The sequence below is a fragment of the Bufo bufo genome, chromosome 6 (assembly GCF_905171765.1).
Source record: "Bufo bufo chromosome 6, aBufBuf1.1, whole genome shotgun sequence".
Taxonomy (NCBI): Eukaryota; Metazoa; Chordata; class Amphibia; order Anura; family Bufonidae; genus Bufo; species Bufo bufo.
The window spans coordinates 83,004,968-83,022,647 of NC_053394.1; positions in this window are offsets into that span (position 1 = coordinate 83,004,968).

The window sequence follows — 17,680 nt, forward strand, 5'->3', positions numbered from 1 at the left end:
TCTCTGGTAATGGTAATCGCTTGTCCCCATACTGACTCGTTCGCCGGCAGCAGAATCTGTTTACACAGCACAATCTGCTGTCGGCAAACGATAATTTTTGTGACTGCATGAATGATCTATTAACCAATGAATGACCGACCGTTTCACTCGTTCATCAGGTAATCGGCGGCACATTTACACCACCAGAAAATTGCTAACGAGCGTTCCTATGAACGCTCCTTATGCCTCATTCACACGTCAGTGCTTTCTATCAGTGATTTTGAACCAAAACCAGGTGCGACTTTAAACACAGAACAGGTACAGATCTTTCTCTTAGTGCTCATGCACACGACAGTATTTTGCGTTCCGTATACAGACCGTATTTTGATTCTGTATACGGAACCATTCATTTCAATGGGTCCGCAAAAGATGCGGACAGCACTCTGTGTGCTGTCCGCATCTGTTGCTCCGTTCCGTGACCCCGCAAAAATTATGAGACATGTCCTATTCTTGTCTGTTTTGCGGACAAGAATAGGCATCTCTATAATGGGCCTCCTGTTCCGTTCCGCAAATTGCAAAAGGCACGCGGGCGGCATTCGTTTTTTGTGGATCTGCAATTTGCAGACCGCAAAAAACGGCACGGTCGTGTGCATGAGCCCTTATACTTTATTTCTATGGAGGCTCCAATCCTGGTTTTGGCTCACAATCATTGACCAAAACACTGATGTGTGAATGAGGCTTTAGTGATTATCTGCAGGATTCTCAGTCCGTGTAAAGGGCCCTTTTAGTCATCAATGCCTTTTAAGTCCTGGTATTCATGTGGATGTTAGTTTGACACTTTACCTAGCAATAGATTGTTGAACACCAAGTACACCCCTTCACTGCACCAGTATTCACTAATGCCCTCTTTCAGTAGGTTAATGTGCCCTTCCACGTTGCAAAATTTGTTCAAGAATGGTTTAAAGTACATGACAAAAAGAAAAATAAGTAAACTAAAGAGATCAGGATGTAGACTTAGCCTCCAGATTCTCAAAATTTCAATCCAATCGAGCACTGGAGAGGTGCTGGTAAAACAAATTCAATCCACGGACGCCTCACCTCGCAACTCAGAGGTGTTAAAAGGGTTTTCTGGTAAATAGGATTTTCTTAACACATTTCTGTAACATGGTCCCTGAAACAGAAGATTCATGCTTACCTGCTCCCCACCATTCAGGTCCTTCGTGCTACCACCGCGCTCTCCATTTTTCGCTCCCTGCACTGTTTACATCCAGCCGGTCACATGCACCACTCCATGAGACCGCTGCAGAAAGAATTGGCGCGTATTAACTACTTTTAAAGAATATGCAACTGATATATTGGTGCCAGATATGACCGGACATCTTCACAGGTAATGACAGCATCGATGGGTCAGATGTGTTTTGGCAGCATAAGCAGAACCTAAAGAATATTAGGGAGTTGGAAGGGAAGGTCATTTTTCATAATTTTCCAGTGACGAAACTCGGCGAAAGTTGTTTATTTTTAGAACAAGGTCACATTGGCATTATAAGATAAACTGTACATGTAGATGCTTTGATTGTGGTTTTATATAAAAACAGTTCTAGGAACGCTTTCCTATCACTGACCTTGTTCACATCTAAATCTTGTCAACCAGCAGATCTCCTTTTGGGCCAATCCTAAGGACATTATCCTGGCAGTCCCCTGGTATTCACGCTTTATGCTCTATACAGGGATCTAAACTTCAGTGCAGGGAAGCCTCCAGGCAGCTACCTCCTAGAGTATTCTCTGTGCGGTTGACAGCAAACCCCTGGGGGTCAGAGACACTGGTGTGGGCCACTGAGGGATCCAGCTAAACTAGTCAGGGACAGGCTGAAATCGGGGAAGGCAGAGTATGTGCAAACCGATAAACAGTCCAAGGTCAGGGCAGGTTTGCGAAGGGTCAATGAGGAGGTTAGTTGTTTTGGATGCACACCAGCTGTGCTATCGTATCAACTGTCTGCTCCCAATTGCAAGTTGTTAGTGAGTCGTGCACGATGAAGTAAACCATACTGACACCTCTCAAGGATCAAAGCAGAATTCTCATTTATTAGAGGCGGTTAAGCTGTATATATGTACATCAGAGGGGGCGTCCCCCTTGAGGCTCGTGGCATTGTTCTATTGGTCATTATACAAAAATACATTTTCACTTCTGCGCAATTAGCATAGCTAAGGAATGTAAACTATAGATAAGTGAGGAGTGATCCTGGATGCCAGCTCCATCTTGTAATGGCTTCAGATCTATCAGTCTCATATCCACAACATTGTCACAGGTCAGGTCAGGTAGCAGAGCATCAAAATTCAGGAAATGGGCAGACAAACAGATACTGCCAACTTTTACAGCAACTGGCAAGCTAGGTAACCTATTGCTCAGGCACCCTCCTACTTTGGAAGGTGCCTGAAGTACCCAAGGGTTGCCAACAACTGGCTGGTGAAAATTAGGATGTGTGCACTGGCCCTTTAAGAGCTGGCTTTAGCTGACACCTTACAGGCAGAAGGAAGGAGACAGGCCAGCAAACACACGCTGTGCCAGGGAGAATGTAGCACACGACTACAGTGGCCGAACCTGCCTTAAGGAAACTGCAGATGACTGGCAGGTCCAGACCACCAAAGAAGCTGCAGGAAAGTGAGCGAAGTGGCAGCGAGCACGGGCTGAAAATATAACATATTATAATGATATGTGTTCTTTGCTGAATTTTTTCACGTGTTACTGGTGCCACTGCCACTACATTTGAACAAACCATAATCCTGACAGTGGCCTTTTTCAGCAGGATAATACTTCCTGCCATAATCCAAAAAAATGTTCAGGATTGGTTTGAGAAACCTATTAGGAAGGATTATTTCCATAAGGCCTCTTGCACACGCCCGTATAGATTTTTCTGTATTTTGTAGTCCGTTTTTCACGGATCCATTGTTCAGTTTTTTGTTTCTGTTCCGTTTTGCCGTTTGGTTTCCGTTTTTGCGGATCGGAAACGGAAGCATGGCACCTACAGTATACAGTAATTACATAGAAAAATTGGGCTGGGCATAACATTTTTAATAGATAGTTCCGCAAGAACAGAACGGATGTGGAAGACATACGGATGCATTCCGTATCCGTTCCGTTTTTTTTTTTACAGCCCCATTGACTTGAATGGAGCCACGAAACGTGATTTGCGGGCAATAATAGGACATGTTCTATCTTGGAACGGAAAAACGGAAACGGAATGCATATGGAGTACATTACGTTTTTTTGGCAGACCCATTGAAATGAATGGTTCCATATATGGAACGGAACCGGAAAAAAAAAACGTTTGTGTGCAAGAGGGCTAAGGCTTGGGTTTCATCATAGCATTGCCATAACTTGCACAAAGCCTCAACGGTGTTCTCCGTGTGGTCACACAACAGTCAGTGTTCTTACAAGGTCTCCATTCTCGCGATTAAGTTGACCACAACTTTTTTCTTTGAGGAAACGATGCCTATGAGTCACCATAATGCCACAATTCATTGAGTCACCATAATGCCACAATTTTCTTTTATCCCCTGCCCGCGTGATTTTCTAGTCATGCTTGAAGTCAAGGGGGCAATGGCCTCCTTGCTTCAAGTCAGGGTAACCGTGCCCCCTTCCCTGCCTCTTCGCCTGTGACTGACAGCCGGCTGCAAAGGCAGCCGAACTCTCGTGCATAAGCGCTGTCAGTCACAGCGAAGGGGCAGGGAAGGGGGCGTGGTTACTTTGACTTGAAGCAAGGAGGCCGCTGCCCCCTTGACTTCAAGCATGACTAGAAAATCACGCGGGCAGGGGATAAAAGAACGTTTTCTGAGCTTTTGCTTCATCTGCCTTCAGGAAGAAAATGATGGTCAGAAACACGCTGCTGGCTTCTCTCAGGTACTGCTGGCGGCTTGGGATAGTTTTTGGAAGTGACAGGTTCCCTTTAATCTAATATATAAAGCTGAGTGTATGTATGTATGTATGTATGTATGTATGTCGGCTAAAGAAATCAGCACCGTCACATTTATAATCACGAAATTTGGCGCATATGTACATCAGGTGTCTGGGAAGGTTTTAGACCGGGTCTCAGCTCTCTAGCATGTACCATTCCTGAGATATTCCCCAAAAATGCATTAGCCAATAGAAGCTTGATCACATGACCCTTATCAGCCTATAGAAGCTCGCAAGCCCTTAGTCTCCACATACACACAGTTTTACACCAGGTTTCTATAACAACTCAGCCATTTTTCTTCACTGCTGTAGGTCAGCTTTAACGGGGCAGGGCACTGTGGATAACACTGTTAAGAGAGCGGAGTGCTGTGGAGGTCACAGTTAAGGGGGCAGGTAGGGTGGCCCAGCCCCTAGGCCTGCTAAGCCACGCTCCTGACTTGATTAGGTCACGCCCCCTTCCACTCCACAGCCAACAGGGATTGAAAAAAATGAAGGTAAAAATCAACTTATGTCAGCTGCAAGGGTGGAAGGGAGGGTGACTTTCTCCATGCAGCTCCCGCTCAGGCAGCACAGCGCTGCTGTCTGAGAGTGAGCTGTTCAAAAGGACATCCCTGTGTCCGTCCAGGACCTGCATCGGATACAGGATAGGGAGTCTAAAAGCCGGACTGTCTGGCCTAAAACTGGACCTCTGGCCACCCTAGGGGCAGGTTGCTGTGGAGGTCACGGTTAAGGGGACAGTCCTCTATGGAGGTCAGTGTTAAGGGTGTTTTGGAAATGACTGTTAAGAAGATGTGGTACTGTGGAGGTCACTAATAAAGGGGCGGTCACTGTGGAGGTCACTGTTAAGGGGGCGGGACACTGTGGAGGTCTCGGTTATGGGGGCAGGGAATGGTGGACAGTGGCATCTCTAGCTTTCAAATTTTGGGGGGGCACACTGGGGGCCAGGACAAAAGTAGGGGGGCAGCTATAACAACGATACATTTACACAAGTATGCTTAGAAATGCTGCGATACTTTGCCCAATACCTAAAACCGCAACAGGGAAGAAAAGTCCTGCTGTCTGTCACTCAGATTTCAACATGTCCTAGTTGCCTGTGGATGACACTGTTATAGGGAGGGGGATTTGTGGATGACACATACCGTATATAGCATCTTATGCTATATGTGTCATCCACAGATCCACCCCATGACCGTGTCATCCACAGATCCCCCTCCCTATAACAGTGTCATCCACAGATCCCCCTCCTATAACAGTGTCATCCACAGATCCCCCTCCCTTTAACAGTGTCATCCACAGATCTCCCTCCCTATAACTGTGTCATCCACAGATCTCCCTCCCCGCCTCTCACAGGAGTGTACATTTGACATTTCTAAACTGAAATCCATATCCTGCAGTAACTTTAACTTTAAATCAGGATTAAGTGGCCGCTCATCTCTACTAGTACCTTAACCTTACACCACTCAGCTAGCTTCGGTAACAGGGCCAGGCTACAGCCTACAGGCACTGCCTGTTAGTTGTTACCGAGCAAGTGCTGATTTCTGCAGGTCAGAGGATACGGATTACAGTTTAGAAAAAATGTACACTCCTGTGAGCGGTCCAGACCAGTGGCGGATCCAGAACCTGGTCTCGGGAGGGGCACTTCCAGATTATTTTTTGTCCGCCGCCACAAAACAATGGTGCTTATAGACCAGACACCACAGTGTAGAGGTATACTGTATATTGTGTGGCACAGTGTAGAGGTACACTATATATTGTGTGGCACAGTGTATGCTATATGTGTATAACAAACATATGTCATATGAAAACTTACAATTACTTGGCTTGGCCCTTGGGGATCTCGGACGCCACTTCAACATTTTGGCCGGGGACTCGGCTGAGCTGATGTTGTGTTTTATCCTAATGCGAGAGATTTCATAATAAGGATTTGGAGAAAGGGCAGAGGGATAGCAGAGCAGGGAGAGGCTGGTGCTGCTACTAGGGGGCTCATACCATGGGGGAGTAATAAAGCCCACCATAATGCCCCCCCCAGTAGAAATAATTCTCCTTATAATGTGACAATGCAAAAAATACCCCCTTCTAATGCCTCCAGTTGAGCTAATGTCCCCATAATGTGTCAGTATAAAATACCCCTATATAGTGCCCCCAGTAAATGCCCCCATAGTGCTCCTCTCCCCCCTTCTTCCTAGTGCCCCCATAATGTACCAGTATAGAATCCCCTATATATCGTGCCCCAGAAGATGCCCTCAGTGTCCCCCATAATTTGCAAGTATAAAATACCCCTTCTTAGTGCCCCCCGTAGATGACTCCATAGTACTCCTCTCCCCCCTTCCCCATAGTACCCACCATAATGTGTCCCAGTATAAAATGCTACTGTACAGAGCCCCCATATAAAATACCCCTTCTTTATGGCCTCAGTAGATGCCCCTATAGTGCCCCTATTATGTGCCAGTAATAAGCCCCCATCATGTGCCAGTAATAAGCCCCCCATCATGTGCCAGTAATAAGCCCCTCATCATGCGCCAGTAATAAGCCCCCCCATCATGCGCCAGTAATAAGCCCCCCCATCATGCGCCAGTAATAAGCCCCCCATCATGTACCAGTAATAAGCCCACCCATCATGTGCCAGTAATGAGCCCCCCCATCATGTGCCAGTAATAAGCCCCCCATCATGTGCCAGTAATAAGCTCCCTCATCATGTGCCAGTAATAAGCCCCCTCATCATGTGCCAGTAATAAGCCCCCTCATCATGTGCCAGTAATAAGCCCCCCATCATGTGCCAGTAATAAGCCCCCCCATCATGTTCCAGTAATAAGCCCCCCCAATAAAACTAATGTAAAAAAAAAAAAAAAAAACACTTATGCTTACCTCCATTGCAGCGATGCGATGCAGGCCTCTTCCGGCCTGTGTCCCGCGCTGTATGGCTCAGCCTGCGCGATGACATCATCGCACCACCTGCGCCGGCTTCTGATAGGCTGCCGGCCTAGTGCCTGCAGCCTATCAGAGGAAGGGGAAGAGACACGCCTCTCCCTCCCTGCCCCGCCGGAGCACAGGTAGATGACTATGGAGATGAGCGCAATGGAAGCGCTCATCTCCCTGTGCCCGGCTGCAGCCGCTCAGGGGGCATTTTAGTTTGGGCACATGGGGGGGCACAGCGTGATGCAGGGGGGGCCGTGGCCCCCTCTGGCGACGCCACTGATGGTGGAGGTCACAGTTAAGGGGACGATCCGCTATGGAGGTCAGTGTTAAGGGGCGGGGTGCTGTAGAGGTCATTGTTAAGGGGGCGAGTGTTGTGGAGGTCACATTTTAAGGGAATGGAGCTCTGTGGAGGTCACTGTTAAGGGGGCGGGTTATTGTGGAAATCACTGTTAATGAGACGGGGTACTGTGGAGGTCACTAATAAAGGGGGCAGGCAGCTGTGGAGGTCACTGTTAAAGGGGCGGGGTACTGTAGATATCTTTTAACAACACACGCAAACATTAAATAAAATAGATGAAATATACCCGTGCGAAGCTGGGTCCTTCTGCTAGTGTTTAATATTTTCCAAAAACAAAAAATGGTCATCCATAATGAAATGGTTATTACAGTGTTTTGACTTTGATTCTATTTATTTTCTTTTTTTGAATTCTGTACTTTGCATTGTGTTTCTTTTTTTCCCAGCAGTGATACAATGCCTAGACTTCACATTCTAATAATGCAGCTGACACTGTAAAAGAAAGCATATTATCATAATAATAAATGTAACTGATACATGTAGCGAAATATCCTCTTCATCTCTATGGAAACTAAAACGGGAGTAAATCGGTAGAAATCACAGTTGGCGTAAATAGCAGCATTCGCTTAAAGACCTTTTTTAAGGAGATCAGTGTTATAACAGAAAGTATTTCACCATGGCTTCGTACTCTAGAAATTTGTTTTATACTTATCCTTTTGGGAGCTGAATTTGTATAATTTTATGGTAAGCTGAAAAAAAATTTAAAATAGAGACTTTACCACATGATTAATGTAAAAAATAAAAGACATCATATAGTACATGACGGTCTCTTTCCTTAGAACTGGCCCTGTATCTCACAAGGATCCAGAGAGCTCCAAATTTATTTCTCCAATTGCTCTGCTAACATTTATTTCAAGCTGGCAGAATAGGCGGCATGACCTTTCACAGAAGACATGTCCTTTCTGCTGCAGCTCTCTCCCTATAACTGTCACAACTTCTAACCGTAGACAAAAAGCAGCAGGTGGCGCCAGGGGTGTTGCTAGGGTCTCAAAAGATCCGGAGCCCAAGCCCCAATACATATGGCCCAGTTCTCTAAGTTGACCCCCCCTCCTTCCTCACACACTGCATTCTTCTGTACTTGCTATACAGCAGAACATACCCGTCACATCCAGTGCCTCCCAGGTGACGTCTCCTCCTCCTATGTAGATCTTCTCTGTCATCATCTTCTCCACTCGGTCCAGACTTCTTTCAACTGCGCCTCGTCTCTGCAGAGTGTGACACACAGACATCTTAAGCTCCTTACATTTCTATCATCATCACCCAACCTGGAGTCCCCACAGTGATATCCTGCTGCATGCTGTGCTCCCCAATACCCCCAAATACTATCCTGAAGGAAAATGAGTGCCCCCCATAGTAATAGTCCTCCTAATAGTCCCACCAACAGTAATTCCCTTCTAGAAGGCCTTAATTAGTAATACTGCTCCCTACTGGACAGTCATAATGCTCCCCAAGAATGCCCCCATTAGTAATACTGCCTACAGTGCCCCCAACCGTGATAACGCTTCCCAAGAGTGCCCCCATTAGTAGAAGAGCCTTCCAGTATTAATATTACCCTCACAGAGCCCCCAGTAGAAATAAGGCCCCCTATTGTTCCCCCAGTGGTAATAAAGTTCTCTACTGGCCCCCACAGTGTTCTTAGTAGAAATAAGACAGATTTATAAGTCCCTCCTACAGAGCCCCCAGTAGTAATAAGAATGCCTATAATGTCCCCTGGATTTACAGTGCCCCCAGTATTTATATTGCCCCTACTGTTATAATGCTCACCCTGAAGTGCCCCCAGTATTTATAATGCCCCCTGCAGTGCCCCCTGTAGTTATATTCCTCCCTCCACTATACAGTCCTATGTAAATAATATCACACCATCTCTCCTGTCCACCCCAAAATACAGTTATGTAAATAATATCACTTCCCTCCCTTCAGCCCCTCTAACATATAGTCCCATGTAAATAACACAATTGCCCTCCCTCTGTCATAGAGTCCAATGTAAATAACATCACACCATCTCTCTAGCCCCCTCCAAAATACAGTCCCATGTAAATAACATCACCTCTTCCCCAGCTGCCTTCAACATACAGTCCCAAGTAAATAAGATTGCCCCCTCCCCAGCTGCCTCCAACATGCAATCACATGTAAACATCACCCCCTGAACATTCAGTCCCATGTAAATAACATCATTCCCCCACCAGCCACCTTTAATATACAGTCCCATGTAAATAACATCACCCCCTCCCACAGCTGCCTTCAACATTCAGTCCCATGGAAATAACATCACCCTGCCCCAGCCCCCTCCAACATTCAGTCCCATGTAACACCACTCCCTCCCCCAGCCCACTCCAACATACAGTTCCATGTAAATAACATCCCTCCCTACAGCCCTAACATACAGTCCCAGATAAATGACCACAAATCCTAGCATCGCTCTGCCTCCCCTCTCCTCATGTAGCAGATCTCACCACAGCTTCTTCCCCCAGGACTTCTCCTCTTCACTGCCGTCCTCTCCTTCACTGGTCACATGATGGTGACAACATCGCAGGTACTAGTCACATGACCTGTGATGTCACCACAGGTCCTTCAGCTCTTCCAGTGCATTAGATTCAATTGTATTGCCGTCCTGAGGACAGCAATACAGTTGTATCTAGCAGGCAGGCAGGACATTCGGGGTCTGGGACAAAACATAAGGGGCCCAGGCCCCAAATGATTTAACCTAGTAACGCCCCTGGGTGGCGCTATAGAGATACATTTCATTGAATAACTCAGTGGCTATACTACATTTTGAATTCCATGCAATAAAAAAGTATTCAGATCCAGGTTCTTGTTTTAAAGAATATTTTACGTGGGGCAACCCCTTTAAGGGTTCCCCAGAAGACAAGCAGGAGATGTCACGTTTACATTAGAAATGCTTGAAGATGCTAGACCCAAGGTATGCAAAGATTACAGAATACTTTACACCCTATGGCATGTACAGAATGAGAATTGTAGACATTTTTTCAGGGGTTCCCTTATGGTAATGACTTTGGGAACCACTGATGTAAGAAGTACTAACCCAGTAATGTACTTCAAAGTTGAGAGATGTTAGGGTATGTCCAACATTACCATCAGTGTGGCTGTTGGTTTCATGCCATGGGAATGTGGAGCAGTGAGCGGAGAAAGTGGAACAAGTAATAGCATCAAATTTAGGCAGTACTTTTTATAAGGAAACTGTGCTACCCCAAAATTTTGCTTTCTGTTATGTCTCTGCTGTTTTTGCATCCACATCAGAAAGTTACCAGATTGTGGGAACTTTGTTCACAGGCACGTTTGTAGCATACTGTATCCTGGATGGCATTACATGGGAGAAACTGGTTGTTGGAGGGAGAGATCTAGGAAGCAGGCAGAATCTAATGTCCTGCGTGCATGTTAAGCAGGGAGCAGAGCAGAGGAGGGTATAGTACAGAGCTCCATGTGAATTGCATAACCCCTGGAGCACCCACAGTCAGATCACTAAAGCAAACCAGAGAGCCAGATACTTCAGGGAGCAGCCAGTTAGTGTGAGCAGTAGGAAAGCTAATGGTGACACGTCTGCAGAGGAGTTCAGTAAAAAGCAGAAGGCATCTGGTGAACCCACACAATGATTTGCTGAGTCATCAGAGACTGTGGACCAGGTTCATGAATTCCTGACTGGCTGTCTAGACCTGCACCAGAATTATCACTTTGGCTTAGGCGGGAATATAAATCTGGTGCAGGAATAGACACTTTTCACTGACTCTATACCAACTATTGGTTTGCTTACCTTGAGACAGATTCTTACGCCAGAATTATAGGCTCTGCCCTTTTCCAGTGAAGCTTTGTCTACTTTCCACAAGGCCCCACAACTTTTTTGAGCATGTTTGAAAAAATTGTAGAAACCCTAGATGTTCCAAATTGCCCCAATTTCCAATTTGCGCTCTTTTGCTCCATTTAGTCAGATTTTTCATGCAGATGCATTAGTAAATCTGAGCCTGTGTTCTGATAATTAAGTACAGGGGGCATAATTTGAAGTCAATTTTCCTTGAGTCTGCGTTGGAGTACTTTGCGCCAAATTAGGCCCCATGCACACGACCGTGCCGTTTTTTGTGGTCCGCAAACCACGGATCCGCAAAAAACTGAAGCCGTGTGCCTTCCGCAATTTACGGAACGGGCGGCCCATTGTAGACATGCCTATTCTTGTCCGCAAAATGGACAAGAATAGGACATACTATTTTTTTTTTTTGCGGGGCCTCGGAACAGAGCAACGGATGCGGACAGCACACGGAGTGCTGTCTGCATCTTTTGCGGCCCCATTGAAGTGAATGGGTCCGCATCCGAGCCGCAAAAACTGCGGCTCGGATGCGGACCATAACTACGGTCGTGTGTGAAAGGATATATGTGACTCTATTTTGTCTGTTCTAACAATATGTATTGCGATAGCATCTTGTTCATGCACTGTTTCAAGTTCCCCCACTGGGACTTAGGAATTTCTCTCTTTCCTTTGAGCATTTCCTGAAATTCCTAGGTTCCTAGTGAAAACAGTCATGCCTTACAAGGTCATCCTCGTTTAATGTTTGCCGGCCTATATGTGTCTACATATGATTGGTTAATGCTGTTACTATGAGGCATCTATTATGTTAATGCAAGCTTATGTGTATTCATGCTATAGGCTAAGGCAAATGCTAACATATCATTGGATGTCAAGGAAGTTCAACCCCCCCCCCCCCCCCATATCAAGCACTTACAAGCTGCTAAATAAACTAGAGTGAATTTGGACAGACACATGTTTGTTTTATATATATATATATATATATATATATATATCTGACAAGTTCATTCTCCTGGCGCCAGATAGACTTAATCCAAGCTGACCACCGAAAGTCTGGTATCAGGGATACCATAAGCAAAGGGTCCAAATTTCGTTACAGATCTGGGGGCTCGTGTCCGGGATCGAGAGGGTCATCCTCGGGTCTGGTGAGAAAGACATCAATTTTGTCCTCCGTCTGATCCGAGGGCACTGGCCATGCCTCGACCCAAGTAAGTTGAACCATCTACTTAAGACTTCGGGAGGTCGCTGTGTCAGGGACACAGGAGACAAGGCTCAGGGAGTCAAAGGTGATTAAAAGGGACTCCAGGAGTCCACATCACCGCAGATAGATAAAGTGCACTAAAGAAATACTGTTCAGGGAACAGAAGGTTACAAGCTTGGATTATCTCTTATATATACAGTATATATATATATATATATATATATATATAAGCGATGAAGAAAGGGCAGCACTCCAATAGATAAAAATGAAAAAAACTTTATTTACCCATAAGGCTGTAGCGACGTTTCGGCTCTTACACAGGAGCCTTCCTCACTGCTTGAGGAAGGCTCCTGTGTAAGAGCCGAAACGTCGCTACAGCCTTATGGGTAAATAAAGTTTTTTTCATTTTTATCTATTGGAGTGCTGCCCTTTCTTCATCGCTTACATTATTGGATTGGCTTCTATCCATACTGGGCTTTTTGCACCCTTCATTCAATTCTCATCTGTGACGGTGCTGCCATTTCTTTCTTTTTTTCTTTTTTATATATATATATATATATATATATATATATATATATATATATAGTATAAGTATCTTAGAAGTGATAAGATTATCTGTTTGTGTGAGATACTGACCGGGTGGTAAGTGTACAGTCACATCCCACTGTTATTGTCAAATTGATGTATTTTTGGGTTAACTACAGTTAATGTGTAAAATTGTATTTGCTGTGGAGGATCGTTATACGCCCCACTTCTTCGGCTAGGAGTAATCCGTTGACCCGGAGAATGTGAACGCATGTGGCGGTCCAAAACAGCAATAGTCGATAGGGGTCCGAAGAGTATAGAGAGACATTAAGATACGAATCCGCTGATCAGTTGACAGGATTTTTGTCAGAACCTTTACGGTTCAGTACAGCCAGTCCTGACAGCGATTGTCTCACTTATTCTCTAAAACACAGAAAACTAACATGGGAGGACAAGGGTCTAAAACGAAATATCCTAAACCATAACCAGGAGAAACCTGCAAAATCTATGTAGCTCGTGTTAGTCCAACAAACTATTTCCTGATCAACCCATGGGTAGATAATCTAGCAGGCTGGACTGAGGTAATGGATGCTGCAGATCCATTCCCCAGGGACGGTGATAATAGTATTTATCATATGGATATGGTCAAAAGACTATGTCTAGGTGATAAGACAGCCTGGCCGCATTTCGATGCTGATCCTTCCTGGGACATGGAGTACATGTCCAGGGGAGGAGAACAGTGGCTTGAAATAGCCCCCCACTGGTATGATGCAGGTAATAGAAAAAAGAATAAGAATCCAAAAGGTCCCAAAAATGATAGGACCCTACATGAAATAGAACAGGAGGTAGACACAAAAAAGAGAAGTAAGAAACCCCCTCCACCCTATAATAAATCCACCCACACGGCACCTCTATACCCTGTTCTGACCCCAGATGAAGAAGATGCCGCAATAGCAGCCATACCATTAAAACTAGAAGAAAAATACCAACCCCCCCCCCCACTCCAACATTTGGAAACATAATGGAGCGCGGTCTAATTACTGGCACACCGCATACTAGTTATAATACACGCAGTGCAAGTAAAAAGAGAGATGAGACAGAAGAGGAAGAATTAAAAGAGGAAGTCCAAATAACTGCTCCCTTTCTGACAGTAGGACACCACTTAGTAAAAAAGCCCATAGAAATAGAGGACCTCAACAAAATTATTAAATATTGTCCCAAACCTTCTGTAATGGAACGCCTAGCACCCCGACCGGGTACCTCCGTCGATAGGTGCTCCTAGTGCTTCCAGAGGACTCCAAGCACTCCACTTGACACCATCAGCACTGCAGACCCCACGAACCGCTGAAGCTTGGTGGAGGTCTCGCCGTCTCCTACACACCCTGGACCTACGACAAGGCTCCAGGCTCCAGTGGGTGAACCTCTCCTAAATCCAGAGACAGAAACCAGGAACAAGCTCTTACAAGAGCTTATACTCAGGGGAATATTATGATATAGCAATCCCCAAGAGTGTAGTTATCCCATGAGCCAAACATGAGCCAAGACTTCATGAAGGTAAAAAACAGGGACTCTTTATTGAGGGCTACCCACCCGTATTTATGCAGGTCCCCATCTGGTGGACACGCCCCTAGGGGACCAGAAGGAAGACTGTGACACAGGACAGATACGTAGCAACTCAGGATACACAGACACAACACATCCCCACAATGCATCATGGTTTCCTCCTCTCTGCCCTGGAGACACCCGAGGAGTAATTCAATTATCTCTCAGGACAAAGGGAAATCGCCAATACACATGTGGGGGACAACAGGACAGAAATCACCACCCAAACACACAATGTCACACCCCCACAGCAAACACAGACATTTAACATATTCCCAGATAGCTCAAGTCTGAGTGCATATCATTAGGTGAATGGCACTCAGAATACACGAATACAATAAAATTAGCTATCTGGGTACCCTCACATAACAAAATACAATTGCAAAGACAGATTTAAGCTGTGCGGCCGGTCTGTCTGCTCCTTTAAAGTTAGTATGGGTCATAATCCTGAGGCAAGAGGCTGGTAGCCAGGACCCTCCAAAACCCAGTGGCGAGGTTGGTTTCGCCATACCTTCCATAGCCCCACTGGGGACTATTACATACCTAAAGAAAGCCTGTAAAGGGAGGAACTACACACAGGAATATTTAAGGCTTATCATGGGTGGTATTATAGGCACACACACAACATGGGATTGGGAGCAGGTCAAATCCATATCTACTGTTATACAACGCGTTGATGCTCCAGATTATATATGTAACACAAAAGAGGGTCAGAAAAGGATATGGAGGGAGATAGAGGAACACATGAATGAGGTATTCAAACAAAAATCTTCATTGCCCGTAGCATTGGCCTGCAAACAGAAATCTGCTGAATCATTCACTGAATTCTGGAAAAGATTCATGGACTGCTGGAAGACTGAGGCAGGGCTACCTGTGCGTGACAATGACAGTTTGATTATCTCCACATTTGTGAACAATTTGTCAGACAAATTGATCTTAACTGTAAAAACAAAATGTGTCCTCTTGGACCTCAGATAAAACCGACGATTTTGAGAAACATCTCTTTGAAAAGGAAGCAGCAGGATGCTTTGAGATAAGGAAAACAACATCCCCCACACACGCATATAGTAATAGAGGCAGGGGCAGAGGAGGAAGGAGGGGTGGAAATAACAGCAGACCCTACAATGGAAGACAGGACTCATTGACAAATAATTGTTGTTATAACTGTGGAAAGGAAGGACATTGGACACGGCAATGCCGTGCACCAAGGAGGGGTGGGGGAGGTCAAGATTACAACACACAGAGACCCGACACTCAGTCACAAAACAATCAAACAAGTCAGACAAGCCAAAGACAAGGTTCACAGGGTCAGCACAGATTCCCACTAGATTGGCACCAGCAACAATCATACTGAGGATGCCCGGATGGACAAAACCCAACTTTCACACAGGTCACTACACATTGGAAGGACACACCAGTAATTCTACTCAGAGTAGGAGGAAGGAGAGTAGGATTCATGGTAGACAGTGGAGCTACTTCTAGTGTGTTAAACAGCTCAATGTACAAAGGATCTTTAAGAAAGTCTGAGCCCTCTATGGGAATAAATGGGGTATTGACAAGAACATACAGAACAAATTCCTTACCACTGATAGGGAATACATTACAGATCATGCTTTTAGCATCATACCTGAATGTCCTGTGAGCCTTCTGGGAAGAGACTTGTTCATTAAGTTAGAGTTGCAAATTACTGTTGAGAACAATGGCATCAGTGTACACTCTGATGCTTTGCCCATAATAACCCCCGCACCTCTGATCTTTACAAACTTACAAAATCACTCAGAATTAGAGGATATAGACCCATCATTATGGGCAAAGGGGGACTATGACACAGGATTTATTGACTTCACACCATACAAAGCAACCATCAAAGAAGGTAGTACACCTGTATATAAGAAACAATACCCGCTGTCAAAAGAGAAACTTGATGGACTTAGGCCAATGATAGAAGAATTCCTACAAAAGGGAATCCTGGAAGAGGTGATTTCACCCTACAGCACGCCCGTGAATCCAGTGACAAAGGCAGATGGTACTACCCGCTTTGTACAGGATTTAAGGCCAATAAATAATATCATTGTGCCCATTGCTCCTATTGTCCCAGATGTCACCTCACTTCTTTCTGCAATTCCTGCAGACGCTGTCTATTTCAGTGTGATAGATCTGAAGAATCCTTTCTTCTCTATCCCAGTTGATAAGGCAACCAGACTACTTTTTGCTTTTTCCTTTGACTGACGTCAACTGACCTGGTGCAGAATGCCCCAAGGATATGCTGATTCACCTGTAGTGTACAGCATAGTCCTCCAAGCCATGTTAAAACCATGGTACCCCCCCCCCAGGGTTCTGTGCTGCTGCAATATGTTGATGATTTGTTACTGTGTAGAATGTCAGCGGAGGCCAGCATTCAGGATAGTTTATCACTGTTACAATGGTTGTCAGGATGTGGTCACAAAGTGGCACTTAAGAAAATGCAATGGTGTAAAATGCAGGTTGAATACTTGGGCTTTGTCCTCACAAAAGGTGAAAGGAGAATCAGCACAGAAAGAGTCCAGTCTATTGCGGGCCTGGTCACCCCACACACCAAGAAAGAAATGTTATCTTTCCTTGGGATGATAAACTACTTTAGACAATGGATTCCTGATTGCTCCTATTTGGACAATGTTTTAAGGCAAGCCACTGTGGAAGAAAATCCAGATTTGATTAAATGGTCTTCTGAAATGTACAATGCATTTGATTATCTGAAATGTTCACTCATGTCGAGTCCAGGGCTGGGCCTCCCTGACTATAATATGCCCTTCCACATGTTTGCACGCCAAAATTGTAAAACCATGGCGGGGGTACTGACACAAGAACATGGAGGCAAGTTGCGTTTTTTCAACTGTTATGCCCACCTCTGTTCAGGGGATCCCGGCATGTCTGCGTTCCCTTGCAGCCTGTGCAATGATGGTAGAATTAGCAACCACTTTCACGCTGGAACATCTAACCTTTTTGCACACTACACATGATGTTGTAGGCTTGCTCAGAGGTGTACATACACAACACATGTCAGCGCAAAGATTATCTGGATATGAGATCCTGTTGCTCAGTAACCCTTCACTCCAGATTAAATATGCATCCGACATTACAGGACCAGCACCTATTTTGAATGCATTACTAGGGCTAAAAGGAACAGAAGACGTCCTACCTGACACACATGATTGCCTACAGGTGCTCAATCATGAGACGTCACCCAGGGCTGACTTATCAACTGTTCCCATACTTGACGCACCAGAAGTCTTTGTTGATGAATCATGTTCTCGTCCCACTGACACCATATTCTGTGCAGCATATGCTATTGTCATG